Below are 15,246 nucleotides of genomic sequence, written 5' to 3'. Positions count from 1 at the left end.
AGAAGTTTTCCATCTCCACGTCAGTCTCTAGGTTCAGCTTAGGCTCCCAGGGTCAAGTTATCACAGGAAATGAGAGCATTTAGAAAGTTTAGGTTTTCCAAAGGTTAGGCTCATATCCAGTCAGCTAAACATTCGAGATAAAATGGGAAGGACATGGGAGCAAATAACTTTTAAGAGTACTGTCTTTGTCCACTGGGGTGACAGATACCAGTAGAATATACTGGAAAGTGCTGGATTTCAGGGGATTTGGGGAGATGGCTCAGTCAGCAAACTGCTTCTCGCATAAACATGAGAACTCAAGTTCAGACCCCAACACCCAAGTAAAATCCAGGTATGACGAGAGGCACAGGCAAAGGAGCGCTAGAGATTGTAGGCTGGCTAGTCTTAATAAATCAATAAGGCACAGGAACAATGGGAGATCCTGTCCCCAGCCCACTCCACCCCCAAATAAGGTAGAGAGCAATAGGGAAAGACAACTGACGTTGATCTCCGGCCTCAACACGCAGGTGCACACGTATATGTTCACGCAAATCTCCACCTACACACACAAACACAAAGAGACTACTGTCGTCAAACCAGAAGTTCATTCAGTGGTAGAGCAATTGCCTAGCATGTCCAGGGCTCTGTGTTCAAACCTCAGGATCACAAAAATAATGGAAGTACTGGCTTGGCCTCAGATTTTGGCTATACCACTTAACATTCATGTGACCATCTTTTTCACCTTTAAAATGAAGACAATGTTAACAACCATCAAACCTATGGGCCTGCTATTGAATGAGATAACCTTATTTGAACTACAGTGAGTACTACATGAATACTCTCTTTTGTGTATGTTCATATAATATGTAATATACATATATCCATACACACATACTGCATATAAATGAATCAATAAGAAAAATATTAAAGTCTGCTTATACTCCACTTTCTAAAAAAATCAAGAAAAAGTCAATGATGTTCTGTCTACTTCCAGAGAAAGCCTAGGGGGATGTTTTCTAGCAGAAAGGGACTGGGCCATTCAGCTAAGAAGACCGCCTGTGAACCTGTGGAGGAAGGAAGATTCAAAGATGACTTCCCCATGGGCCAGATGTGTTGGCTCATGTAATCCCAGCCCTTAGGAAATAGACAAAGGAGGATTAGGAGTTCAAGGTCATCCTGGTCAGGCCTGGACTCCGAAAGACAATTCCCCAACCCGAGACCCAACCTTACCCTAGTTCTGGAGGACCAGAGGAAGATGGGGGTCTTGCCCTTCAACTTCACAGCCAACGAAGTTGAAATGTACATTCTTACCCCGCAGAAAGACTTGATTCTCAGGGGACAGACCAAAGCTCTGCTGGATCAAGTCTCTGTTCCTACAGAGGTTGTTTGAGAGGACCTAGCTTGCTGTCAGATTTGAGATGGAATCCCAACCCTGTCCCTTGCTAATTGTGTGGTTTTAGGCAAGTCATCAGGCCTCAATGTTTACATCTCTTAAATGGTCATAGCATTACAGTCTTTCACAAATTTGTTCTTCGGAAATTATACACCTTAATTATTATTATAGGCTTTTGGGTGGGGGGGGGGGTGAGGTCTCAAGAAACAGGCAGTCTCAAAAATCCTTCCCATTCACAGTCTTGCCTGCTCAACAACCTTCCAGGAGCCTTTAAAGTTCTTAAGAAAGGCACCTTAGACCAAGGGTGTTGTGCTCCGGAGCTGGCCAGCTCAGCCCTGCCCTGGGTCCAGCACCTCAATTTGTAAAGAAGGAATTCCGAGGCTATCTAAAAGGAAGTCAAATTGTTTTCGGAAAACAATAGCCAAGTAACTACAAGTCATTAGCTTCCTCTCAGGGGCCTGAAATCAAGCTTGTCTGGATAGTCAAAAGGGCTGTTAGCACTGTTTACTTAAAGACCTCTGGACAGGACCCATAAATTAATTCCTGTGCCTGGCTTTCTGGAAGAGGGGGAGGTGAGTCATGGAAGTGGGAGAATGCCTGAGACTGGAGTGATTCCTGTTTCTTTATACACAGCTGAGTCCCTGAGGCTGGACCTGTCTCGGCTGGTCCTCTACGTGGAAGGGATGTGAAACATTCAGATGGATGTGAGCATGTACCCTGCAGGCAGCTGCATTCTCAGTGGCTCTGGACGCGTTTCTTCTCAAAGCAAAAAAAGAAAAAAAGAAAAAAAAAAGGCAAAAATGCTGGTTTCCTGCCTCCTCCTGAAGGCTCCTGGGAAACCAAATACTTCCCAGACAAATGCACAAATGCCCTGGAAATCCCTCTCTGAGCAGAAATCTTCTTGGTGAGAAGAGTGGGGCTTACAAACCATATCTTCTCAGAGTGATCTCTCAGAACCACAATTGCTGGGACTCCGGGAGCAAAGAAAATGCACAGACGAGCTGGGCAGCCCAGGGCCCTGAAGCCCTGACAGGCTGAACAATTTGTCTAGGAACAGACGTCAGCTCTCTCAAGGAGTCTAGGAAAAGCTGGGGACTTCCCTGAGGGCTGAACAGGGCTGGTAATTGGTAATGGATCCGCCTCCATCTGTTAGAGGACTTAGCTAAAAGTCCCCGAGTTAACCTACTAACACTAGAGAAAAGAGGTTATTTCTTGATCTCTCTCGGTCTTGAACATCTTGACTCTATGCACGAGAGAGCTGTAGTTTCTAAAAGAACCAGGAAAGAGAGGCTGTAACACTTGTCTGCTGTCTGCTCTCTCTGGAAAAATCGGGAGAACCTTAGCTGTGGTAAAGTGTTGGCTGCAGCAGTGTGAGGACCTGAGCTCAGATCCCTACAATCCAGGCATGGTGGCACGTCCCTGGGATTCCTGTGCTGAGGAGACAGACAAGCTTACCTCTGGGGTATTCTGGCTAGCCAGCATAGCCTAGTCAGAGAGTGTCAGGGAGAGACCCAGCCTTAAAACACAAGATGGGCACACACAAGAAATGGCATCTGGCCTCCATGTGCACGGGCACAGGAGATCACAAGAAGCTTAAGATTTGGTGTGGAGGCCAGAGGAACTTCATGCTACATATGTGGACCCCTAAAACATCTTTGGTAGGCATCATGGAGCATAGAATCCTATCTAAATCACAAATGCTCCTGACCCAGAAAGGGTCAAAGCTCACTGCTCCAAGTCTAACTGATCAAGGTTATTTCCCACAAACCTCCGGTTAGTGAAATGGCAGAACCAATCTAGCAGAGGCCAGCATATTCTGCCTCTTCCTTGACCTAGAGACCTCATAGCAGACAGGTTGAAGTCTGTCCCCTAATATGAGGTGAGTCTTTCAGTTCAGTCTCCATCTGTCAGACATGGGGAGACCATCTCAGATCACGTGTTAACTTTCCTAGACTCATGTAACTCAAGAAGACCAGCACCCAGCTCTTTTCACACCTTTCTAGATGATTCTGAAGCTGTCTCAAATGCTAGGGAGCAAGCTTCAGGATCAGAGGCCCTGGCATGACCTCCATAGTCTATAAGGCGTTGGGTCAATGAATCCACATCTGCTGTGCTTGCCCAGCTCCGAGGACTGACCTAATGGGGTGGCAAAAGAATGAGGCAAGGACAGACACACGGACACAGAAAAGCTGAGGTCGGGTGGTCCAGGCTCTCTGATGGAGAGCCCTGCGAACTTAGTGTGTTCATTATTTACAGTTGAATGGGAGGCAGGGCCACTATACACAGCTGAACAGCAGCTGGGGTTTATGGAACAGAGCAGAACAGGGAGGCCTCTGTAGCTAATCTCAGCAGGGGCTGTCTCTGCAGAGGAGCAGTCTTCAGGCCCTCACCATCTCCAGGGAGAAAGCTTCGGCGGGTGGACATTTTCCGCACATTAATATCAACATCTGCACATGGGCCAGAGGAAGGTTTTGTCCTCTCTCGGAGCCTCACTCACAGAAGGCTTCGTCACCTTCACCGGTCTGACGCATTGGGTTCCTGGACATGGCCATGCTCATGTCAACAGTGCACATTCGCTCAGGACTTCACTGGCTCCTACAAACCCCTAAAACAAAAACTCCTTTTCTTAAGCTTACTCCCAACAACGCACAGGAAAAGGAAAGCAAGGAGCAATGGTAAGGAAGGTGCAAAGCAACCAATGAGAGCCACCAGGTACCAAGATCCCGCAGTCCCGAAGACCCTTTGACGATGTGACGGATTAACAGACAAAGTATAAACTGGAGGGCTGACCCTAGACTACTACCCATGCAATCTACTACCAAACACTAGAGTTTGGGGGCTTTGTTTTGTTTTTAAGTAGTTAATGAATAAAGTTTGGACCAGGTAGGTCTCCCAACCCAAAATGGCCCCATCCTGAAAGCTCCAGTGTAAATTGGTGTTGTGAAATTCAGAGGCCTTTTCTTCCCTGCAGAAATAATGTCAGGAAAGATAACTAGCTTCCCAGGCTAGCCCCTGAAAACTCACTGAAAGGATAACTTTATTTAACAGTAGGATAACGTTATTCAAGAGTAGGGCTAGCTGCTAGCATGCACCGGATCAGAGAGCAGCACTACCATGTTGAGTGACAGCTCTAGGAATACATGTTTCTCTTGAGTTTCAGATGCAAGAGCCTTCAGCCCACACCTGCAGTGAGGATGCCCTCCTGTTGACTCCCTCCCTCTCTAGACAAGGGAAATACGTTTATTATCCACCTGAATTTCTTAATGCCAGGACTGGACCTCTCAGCAACATAACACAGTCCCCGAGCACAGTCACAGCAGAGTTGCTCTCATTGACTTTTAGCTCATAGAGCATTTTCCCAATTCTAAAAATCACAGTGGGAGGCTGTGAGAATGGCTCAGGGGCAAAGCGTTCGATGTGCAAGCACAGGACCTGATTCTGGATCCCCAGCAGCCACGTTAGGAAAGGGAGGAAGGAAGGTGGGAGGGAGGGAGGGACAGCTAAACAAGTTGTAACCCCAGTGCTCGGGAGGTGCACAGAAGAGGATCCTGGGGGCTCCCTGGGCAGCCAGTCTAGCCCAGATGGTGAGCTCCAGGTTCAGTGAGAGACCACGTCTCAAAATATAAGGTGGATAATGATAGAGGAAGGCATCCATCATGGACCACTGGCATCTACATTGTACCTGCACATATATACTTACATGTGCAAGCATGCATGTGTCTGTGCACACACACACACACACACTAGTAATGTACTATAGTTTAAAAAAATAGGTAATACAGAAAACTCCAAATAACCACCCATCATCACTGTTAAAAAAGTTGCTAGATAACTTTCCGCTGTATGTTTATGCTTATAACCTTGTTGTTACATATTTAAAAATGTATTATGAATACTTATTGTACTCTGACATTGTTTTTGGTTAGCAAGTCTCAAGGACACTTTTTTTTTATGTCAATAGTGACATCCCTTTTGCCTAACGACTATCATGGGTGTACCCAGAGGAGATAGCACCCAAAGACAGCTTCTTCTATCTACAAGGATCTTACCACTGCAGTAGACTCTTGAAAGCCAGCATCCAAAGATGAACACAGGAGAAACATTACATCCACCCTTTGCCAAACCCTTAGATGACATAGTTTTATGTCTGCAGATTTATCAAAATTATTCAGTGGCCTTTTTGTTATTTCAGTTTTTAGTTAGCAAATTAAACATTTTTGGAGAAAGTAGCGACCTCTAATTTTCTACTACAGAAAGATTTCTCTCTCTCTAACCCAAGTAAGTTACTCCATAGGCTCTCAGCCCTCCTTTCAAAGCCTTGCCAACAGCTTGTGGGAAAAAGCAAAGATTTTGAACAAAACCATTCAAAACAAAACAAAAATATCAGCTTCCCCCATTCAACAAACCCCTTCCCCATCACACATACAAGACGCAAAAGGAAGTAGGCTGGGTGAGAGGTGAACTTCTGGGAGAGATAAGAGTGGCCTTGGCAGACCCTGGGAAAGCACTTCATGAGTCTGGGGGGTGGGGGTGCCTGTGGGTGAGCAGAGGTGGAAGTTTAAATCCTGAAGAGCTAACGGTTTGCAAAGCCCACCATTGCCACTGAGCCTGCTGCCCAGAATGGCTATCACTGTGCCACAGGCCTCCAGTCCTGCCCAGGTTTCTGTGAACTCCCACAATACCCTGGGGCTCAAGCACCAGCTCTTCACATGATGGCAAGGCTGTGTGTGAGAGACCATGGTTGGTGGGGCAGTGGGAGGCCAGAAGAAAATGCATGAATGAGGAACTCTGGAGACCAAGACTCGGGGTCTAATTGACACATAGTCAAGTAACCTTCATAGTCACTCCTTGGCCTCTAGTTTCCATCTTGGTAAAAGGGGGATTGGGTTCCATTTCACTGACTGCTCATTGCAGTCCTAACAGCCGTGTGCCTGCGATTGTAAGTTATTAGGCATCTCGATGCCAAGCCAAACCTTGGGGAAAAGTGCAGATTCGTCTTAGATACCCAACTGCATTTGCTCTTGCTCTGGGGGAGCACAAAAGACATTTTCAGGCTACTTTTAGTCCAGATCGTGGCACAGAATTAAGTCCATAAGGATACACAGAGGGGAAGGACACAAAAGAGCCAAGATTTCCGCCATGTTTCAATCAGATGTCAGCCAAGAAAACGCAGGTGGAGTCAACCAGCCACTCTGACCATCTCCCTGGGGTGTATACAAGGTGTATTCAAGCCCAGTAGCTTTCATTAAGTTGCCCAATCTGGTCTTGAACTTATTTTGCAGGCCAGGCAGGAAACCTTGTCTGAGGGCACACAGCTGATCCGTTGTTTGCTTGTTTGGGTACCGAGGGTTGAACCCGGGGACTTACATGTGCTGGGCAAGTGCTCTACCTCCAAGCACTGAACTCCACCAAGCGCCAAACCCTTTAAAAAAAACAAAACAAAACAAAAAAAACCACCTCTTTACTTTGAGATGGGATTTTATTAAGTTGCCCAATCTTGCCTTAAACTTATTTTGTAGCCCAGGTAGGCCTCAAACTTGTCATCCTCTTGACTCCAAGTAGCCATAATTACAGGCTTGGGCCGCCAGGCCCAACCTAATTTGTTGGTCTGTTGCCTTCTCTATTGATTGTTTAGCCAGCCCTTCATTTTAAATGCCCACTGAATTTGGTATTGTTCTGTGAAGCAGATATACTACCAGCTCAGACATGGCATCTGAACTAGAAGCCCCACACCTAGAGGTGTCTTCAACATTCTGCTTAGATTTCTCACAAGACAAGAGGTGATATCACCAGTGAGCATCCCATAAAACTAGCTAGATAACTAGTTAGAGTAAGAAAATCTGGCTTAAATTTAAATCACCAAGATGTCTACAAGAACACTGTCATGTCTTTTGTCTGGATGGTGGGGACTGAACAGTTCATGCTGCTGGGGACAGTAAAGACATCAGTGCGGAGCTGTGAGCTCAGGGGAACATAGACCGGAAATCAAGAGCCATGTGCCTGCATCTGTTCACCCAGTCTATACACAAGGGGCTGTGGGGACTCTCATACACCTCCAGATCTAGCTTATTGACTGTGGATTACAATTGGCCTAACCATGGTGGTTGATGCACAGATGAGCCCAATCAGGTGAAGACCACGGATGTTAATGGCAGACAGATAATGATCGTAATAATAATGGCTACGTGCTGGGCAATAGCCAAAGTTCTTGACACACACTAGTCTACTTAACCCTTTCAAAACCTTGTTAGATATTCACAGCCCTATTTTATATAGCAGGAAACTAGAAATAGAAACCTTGTCCAAGGGTACACAACTGGTCAATGGTATAGCTGGGATTTGAATCCAGGCAGTCTGGTTTCAACGTGTGTGCACTTAACCTCAAAACAAATAGCATGGCAGTTTGATAATTACTGTAGTAAGGCAAGATCAGAATCTGTAGGAACTGAGAAGAAACAAACCAAGAAGTGCCAGGGCAGGCTTCGCAGAGAAGATGGCATTTGTGGTGTGCCTTGAAGAATGAGTAGAAGCTGCTTGGGCAGAAACGCGGATAACAGGTAAGCTCTGTGGGACAGTGTGAGCAAAATCCTGAAGACTGGAGTGTTTCCACACAGATGGACCTACAGGTATGTGGAAGCATGACTTACAAAGAAACAAGAATTGGGGGCAGATTGTTGCTTGGGTTGGAGCTCCACCTCAGCCCCTGGCACCCTGGCATCCCTATACCCAAAGAATCTGGAATGTTCTGGTGGAAGATCCACCTCAACTCCCCTCCTCCATCTCTTTCCCTAAACCCACCCCTTCAAAGCCTGCCAAACACAGCTCCTCCCCCAGAGAGGCACAAGACCACTCCCACAGGGTATATAAGCTGCATCCCAGAAAACAGACACGTGGTTCTTCCAGTCTCTCCTCCTGGTCTCCTCTCTGAGGGGCTGGGGAATCACCCAGGAACACTTAAGCCATTAAACTAGGGCTTTTCCAATTCGGTCTGATTCGGTTTAATTTGGATTGCTGCGTCAGCAGAGAGGTCTTCAGGGTGAAAAGACTCACCAATTGTCAAGAGCTCTGTGAGCCACAAACTCCCTTGTAGGCATCAGGGAGCCAAAGGAGAGGTTGAGACAGGCCATCCCTGCAATCTCTAGGGATCCCAGGACGAGCTCTCAGTTGGCCTATCCTGGATCACACCCAGCACACCACCACCTCAGCACCCACTGCTAGAGCTCGGGACTGCTTAGCTCCATTTCTCCCTACTTGGACAGCCTGGTTCTTGTGTTCCATGTGGAAGGCAGATAAAGTTTGGCAAGCTGTCTCTAAAGTGTCAAAATAGTTGTTTGGTCTTTCAAGAAGGTCGGACTGATGTCCTCTTCCCTGCATTTCTCCCCTGGTGGGAACACTTGTCAAGATTGGAGAGGGAATGTTGGTGGGCTTTGTGTCCCAGACTTCTCAGTGATCCCTGCTACTCTTGCCAGCTGTGTGAAAGAGACTGGGCTGAGAGGTCTGACGTGGATGATATCCATGCCATCTGCAGCCTCCTGAAAGACTTCCTTCGAAACCTCAAAGAACCCCTTCTGACCTTTTGGCTAAGCAAAGTCTTCATGGCAGCAGCAGAAATAACAGATGAAGACAGCAGTATAGGGTCATGTACCAGGCTGTCAGTGAACTGCCCTGGCCCAACAGGGATGAACTAGCCTTCCTCATGATTCACTTGCAGACAGTGACTCAGAGTCCAAACGCTAAGATGAATATTGCCAGTCCAGCTCAAGTCTTTGGCCCTGCAACTGTTGCCCATGCTGTGCCTAAACCAGATCCAGTGATGATGTTCCGGGACATCAGCTCAAGGTGGTGGAGAACCTGCTCTTCCTGCCTCTGGAATCCTGGAATCAGTTCACCATGGTGGGACAAGGGAATATCTACACCCAGAGTGGCAACGGAAACTCAACATGGTGGATACCAGACTAAAGTGAGCTCACTGGGGCCTGGGGCCCCTCCTGAATCCCAACTTGTCAAGCTCCTTGTCACAAAGATTGTACAATCTCTCCAAGTGCCCTCCAAGATTTGGGAACAAAAGTAAGTCTGCCACCAATGTAGGTCAACAAGACAAATTTTTCCCCTGCTTTATACCTGAAGTGAAGCCATTTCTGCCTAGTGTCCCCAGCATTTACTGACTGCAGGAAACACACCTGTTTGCTCTGGGACACAAAGTCCGCCAACATTTCCTCTCCAGTCTTGACAAGTGCTCCTACCAGGGAAGAGGACATCAGTCTGACCTTCTTGAAAGACCAAACGACAATATTGACATTTTAGAGACGACTTGCCAAACTTTATCTGCCTTCCGCATAGGACACAAGATTCAGGTTTAATAGCTGTCTTTGGAACAAAGTTGTACAGGCATATGTCTCTGTTGTTCCGAGGTGTGCCTGAATCGTCTGTCTCAGTTTTGGGCTCCAGTGGCCTGCTATTCAGAGTGGAGTCCCTGTTTACAGGTCATAAAGGACCTGATTTTCTTCAACTCCTGGTCCAGGACACCAGTGTCTCGATGGTGGACAGGGCTTCAATGGGCCTGCCATCACGGGAACAGTCACTGTAGTTTTTGTGACTGTGGATTCATTGACCCGCTCTACCACAGAGTCAGTCAAACAGGGTTTTTTTTTGTTTGTTTGTTTTGTTTTTGCAGGCCCAGAAGGGCCATCAGTGAACTGTCAGCTGCTGGAGTGTACCTCTTTTCTCATGTCTTCATTTTGAAATTCTTCACCAAAGAAACGTCCTAGTCCAGTGATTCATCAGTCTTGTCAAAGCTGGTGTCGGATGAAAATGAGACCCGATTCATCTATGGTTGACAGTCTATTGTTCCCAGGATTGCCAATGGATGCTTGGCCCCGGCTGAGAAAATCCAGAGCTAAATTTTGTTCCCGGCTTCTCTGAAAGCCGCCAGATGTGTTGCACACGCGTGTATCTCGAGTCAGCTGAATCTCTTGTTCCAGCCTTGCCCGCTCAGCCTCGGCTTGCTGTCTTCCTCTGAGCTCGGCATCCACTTGATTGCATGCATGCTTCAGCTTAACACCCGGAGCGCTCCACCCGGTCTCTGCTTTCATCAACTGATTTTTGAAGTTCTTCAGCTCCTGGATGGTTCTTTACTGCTTCCTCTGGATATCCTCAAAGTCCTTCACCACCTAGATGAATTCAGTGCTTCCGTTTCCTCCACTGATAATCTCCAACCAGCTCACAAGCTGCTCCGGAGTCCACAAAGTCACCATCGTGATATACATTTTTCTGAGGCTCCTGCTCCCGAGCCCACACAGCCCAACTCGGCCCACGGTGCTCTGTCTCCCACAGCTGCACACCATGATGGCTGCTCTCTGCCAGTTGCATGCCTCACGAATGGCAAAGTCAAAAGTTTGCTTTTCTTACAGTCTCTGGAAAGATGTTCTGGTTGGTTTTTGTTAATTGGTTGGTTGGTTGGTTGGTTGGTTTTATTAACTTGACACAACCTATCAATTAAGAAATTGTCTCCATAAGATTGGCCTGTAGACAAGTCTTTGGGAGTATTCTCTTGATTAATGATTGATAATGGGAGGGCCCAGCCCATTGTGGATGGTGCCACCCCTGGGCAGGTGGTCCTGGCTTGTGTAAGAAAGCAGGATGAGCGAGCCATGGGAGCAAGCCAGTGAGCAGCACCCCCCACAGCCTGTGCTTCAGTTCCTGCCTTGAGTTCTTCCCTGACTTCCTTTATGATGGACTGTGACTAGGACCTGTAAGTCAAATCAACCCTTTCCTCCCCAGCATTCCTGTGATATAATATTCCTGGCCGTGATGTTATTTCACAGCAATAGAAACGTAGTCAAACCGGCCCTCTGAATGGGTGAGACAGTTGATTGGCTTGGTCTGTTTGGGAGGCATCCAGGCAGTGGGACCGGGTCCTGTGCTCATTGCATGAGTTGGCTGTTTGGAACCTGGGGCCTATGCAGGGTCGCTTGGCTCGGCCTGGGAGGAGGGGACTGGACCTACCTGGACTGAGTCTACCAGGTTGATCTCAGTCCGCGGGGGAGGCTTTGCCCTGGAGGAGATGGGAATGGGGGGTGGGCTGGGGGGAAGGTGAGGGGGGCGGGAGGGGGGAGAACAAGGGAATCTGTGGCTGATATGTAGAACTGAATCGTATTGCAAAATAAAATTAAAAATTAAAAAAAAAAAGAAATGTAGTCAAGACAAAAGATCCTAAGAAGAATGCCTTTGGTTAGAAGCTCCCCTGAAGACAGATAAATGATGCAACCTGACCTGCCCTGAGACAGGACTTGTCTGTTTCTCCCGTCCATTCTCTTCCTTGCTGGGACAAACCTGAGGCCTTACCAAGTATTAAGCTGTGACTCTACATCCAAAGTTCCCCAGCTTATGAATAGAAAATCTATATGCCCCTGGGGGTGTCAGTGACTGCTGTAAAGGGGGGGGGCACTTCCAAAACAGTGTTGAATGCCCTGAGCCTCAGAACAAAGTGTATAACTAAGAACCAGGGACGAAAAGGCAAGCTGTGTCATTAGGTGCCTGTGTGACTTTGGGCAAGTTCCTTAGCTCCAAGTTTCAATGTCTTCATTTGCAAGAACAGTGCCCTTTTGGTTTGGGGGAGGGGGACTCTTCTGCCTGTGACAGATCTGTGACGATGCTGGAATTAACTAATGTGTTCTAATCACTAGTTGCCAAGTAAGTGGGGTTGTCGTCCACGAGGCTGTTGCTCTCCACGCCTTGGGGACCAACTTCAGGCTTGTTGGTGGCATACCAACAACCAGAAACAGCCCAGCACAGAGCCATGCCACGTCTGGGGAAGAACAAGCGAAGAACAGAAAGTAACTTGTCAGCTGTGGCACTGGTCAGGGCGGGCCTGGGGACAGGGTGTTGTCTTAGGTGCCTCCTGACTTCAGGTGCCTCCTGACTCTGGTCTCCACTCTCTGATAGGTAGCGTACAGGGTTGCCCACAGATCCTCCCAGGGACTGGGAGGAAGTGGGTATACTTTAAGACAGGCCTTAAAAAAATGCTGGAGTTTTAGTGTGGGTAAAATAGATCTTTCCAGTTTGGTCAATGGAGACTGCAAAGAGACTGGCCTGACAGGGAAGAGGTCTGCAGGTGGGTGGAGGAGAAGCGGAGCACAGGGGGGAAATCCTGCAGGAACAACATGAACTGGGCATCTTGGCTTTTAAAAGGCTAATTTGATTTCTTCTGAGCGGCTCCAAAGGAAGGTACCAGGATCTGAATGAACAGGAGGGAGAGAGCTGGCATCCTGCCCACTCTTCTCCAACACCATTCAAAGAGCCCTGAGAGGATTCTGGCATTCAGGTTCCCACAGCTCCCACGAAGTAGTTACTATTACTATCATAACTGACAGATGGGGAAACGGAGGCACTGTGGCTAAACAGCTTGTCTCAGGCACAAGGCAAGTAAATGATGGAGCCAGGTGCCAGGCCCAAACACTCTGGTTCCAGGGCTCTGTGTAGATATCTGGGCCTGATATGAGGAAGGACTTTCTGGGAACCAGAGTCTATGAATTCACAAAAGGAGGCTGTTTTATGACGTACTTAACCTGAGGCTGGGTGCCACTTTCAGGGGGTGTTCCTTGGCAGCAAGAATCAGAAACCAACGCTGACTACTCTACTCTGAAAAAGAAAAAGCAAGATGGGGGGGGGTAAGGGGAAGGAGCAGGAAGAAGGTGGTGAAGTTTCTAGAAAGTGGGGTACAGATTTTAAAAAATAGCTAAGACTCCAGATTCAGGAAGGACCGGGAAGAAGGGCTGCCCTGAATCAGTGAGCAGAAACGAATGGATCGTTTCTGCAGGGCCAAATAAATCTGCTCAGATGGACTCCTGTCTTCTAGACACTCTGCGCAAGATCCAAGTTCCCAGGGGAGAGCATTCCCTTGGCCCAGGCCTGGGAAAGAGCGACAATAAAAATCACTGATATTTATGGCATGTGTATTCTCCACTAGGCATTGTTTGAGTGCTGTGAGCATGTATTTTCTCCTCAACGCAACCCTACAAGGCTGATTCTGAGAGAATTCACCAACAGAAGCAGAGAGTTTGGAGCACCTACCCAAACTCACCACACTGTCTAGCCACAGAGATGGAATTCAAGGCAAAGCTAGGTGGTATCGTGGTATCGCAGGTGACGCTCAACCTAATATCAAAAGGGAAGGGACCCAGGATGAGGACGGCATGTTGGTGTGGATGAAGGAATGGTAAAGAGATAGAGTCTGTGGATGGTCCCTCAAGACTTGGTCTCCTGAGGGGGCCTTCTCAGCCAAGAATTATACATTCAAGTTTCCAGCATTACCCTTTCGCCACTGAGAGAGGGGAGCGGGAGAATGACTTGAAGCCAAGCATGGCGGCACACACCTGTCATTCCTGCTCTTGAGAGACAAGGGCAAAAGGGTCCTAAGTCTGAAAGCTGTGTAGGCTGGAGTTCTAGACCATATTGAGACATTCTTTTCTTTTCTTTTCCTGAAAAAAAGACATTACTTGCAGAACAACAGAGAACGCAAATATTAAAATAGTTTGAGAGACTGCAAGTAACTGAGCAAAAACAGAAAGCTCATTTCTCTCAAGTGGCACCTGATGGGAAAGAAGCTGGAGGCTCTAGGATCCACCCATGGTTCAGGGCCAGTTTGTAGTCAGATTGGGAACTGAATCCTGCCTCAGTCCTCCAATCAGACCTGTGTTTGGAGGTCTGAGTCACTGCGTCCTTGTCTGCAGTTTTAACAATGCCTATGTCCAAGGAATGTTGAGCAGATAAAATAGTGGACATGAGATGTTAAGCCCTGTACAAGTGCTTATTACACGTTGGGCACTTGTCTGTCAGCTCCTTCAAGCCCATCATGGTCTCTGGGCAAGCATGCAGAGTCCTCTCAGTGCTGGGAGCCTAGAACAGACCCTGTTGGGGAGGGATAAGTAAAGTCCCCGGGACAGCGGAAATCTTGATGCTGCTGAGAGGTCAGGAAAGGGCTTTGCCAACAGATGAAGGCCCTCAACAGACAATGGGCAGGTGAAGAACAGAAAAGCATCCCGGAGCCGGAGAGTCTGGGGAGTGGAATGCCAGAAATGAATCTCTGGAAAAACATTCTTCCTAAAATATAATTATAAGAATTCCTTCTTGTATAGCTTTCAGAACAACCTTTGAAGTCTCCGAGGAAGGCGTGAACAGGGCTCTGGGAAGGCAGTTGGGAGCCTGGGTTCTGGCTGCTGGCCTCTGCTGATAAACATGAGGCTCTGTAGCAAGTCATTGAAAATTTCAAGGTCTCAACTTCTTTGTCTAGGAGAAGTAAAGTTAACAATATCCACTTCTAATTATTGGAGGAGAGAGTAAATGATGTGTCTATGAAGTGCCCAGTGAATAGTGTGCATTGAACAGTGAAGACTTTCCTCCCTTCCACCATTGATATGAAATACCAATAGAGCAATTAGGGAGTCAACCGTGGCCAGTTGGGACAGGTGGATGGTTTTGAATTCCTCCGCTCCCAGAATGCCTTGTGTGTTTCCAGGAGTCTGGAATGACCCTTCCGTTCTGCCCTGTTCTACCTTGATCAGATCCTTATCTAGCAAAAATCTTTTATCTTGCAAGACAGAGTTGAAATATCAGGACCTCAAGGAATTGCTTCTGGGCGTTCATTCAGCTTGGGGCTTGCTCTTCAATTTTGAGTTGATTTCCCTCTTGCTTTGGGTTGTAATTAGCTCACCTTGGTGTTTCATTCCATCTAGGCAATTATCACACAATACTTTCCAGAACTTTACTTTTGTGGAGAATGGGGAGTATCCTGTCCCCTGAACTCATATCTCCATCTGGGACAACACCTACTTCCATCTGTGGGGTCACTCAGTGCTTCCCAGGACAGGGGGAGA

General features: G+C 47.4%; 2 pseudogenes; one reads left to right on the top strand and one right to left on the bottom strand.

Moving 5' to 3' along the window:
• Positions 1 to 7,986: 7,986 nt before the first annotated feature.
• LOC131913817 (rac GTPase-activating protein 1-like) lies at positions 7,987 to 9,537 on the top strand (annotated as a pseudogene).
• A 12-nt stretch (positions 9,538 to 9,549) lies between these two features.
• Positions 9,550 to 10,638, bottom strand: LOC131913816 (rac GTPase-activating protein 1-like; annotated as a pseudogene).
• Positions 10,639 to 15,246: the final 4,608 nt, after the last annotated feature.

Source organism: Peromyscus eremicus, chromosome 6 (assembly GCF_949786415.1).
Source record: "Peromyscus eremicus chromosome 6, PerEre_H2_v1, whole genome shotgun sequence".
NCBI lineage: Eukaryota > Metazoa > Chordata > Mammalia > Rodentia > Cricetidae > Peromyscus > Peromyscus eremicus.
The sequence above is the reverse complement of the archived record's forward strand: the minus strand, read 5'-3'. Positions and strand labels throughout refer to the sequence as shown.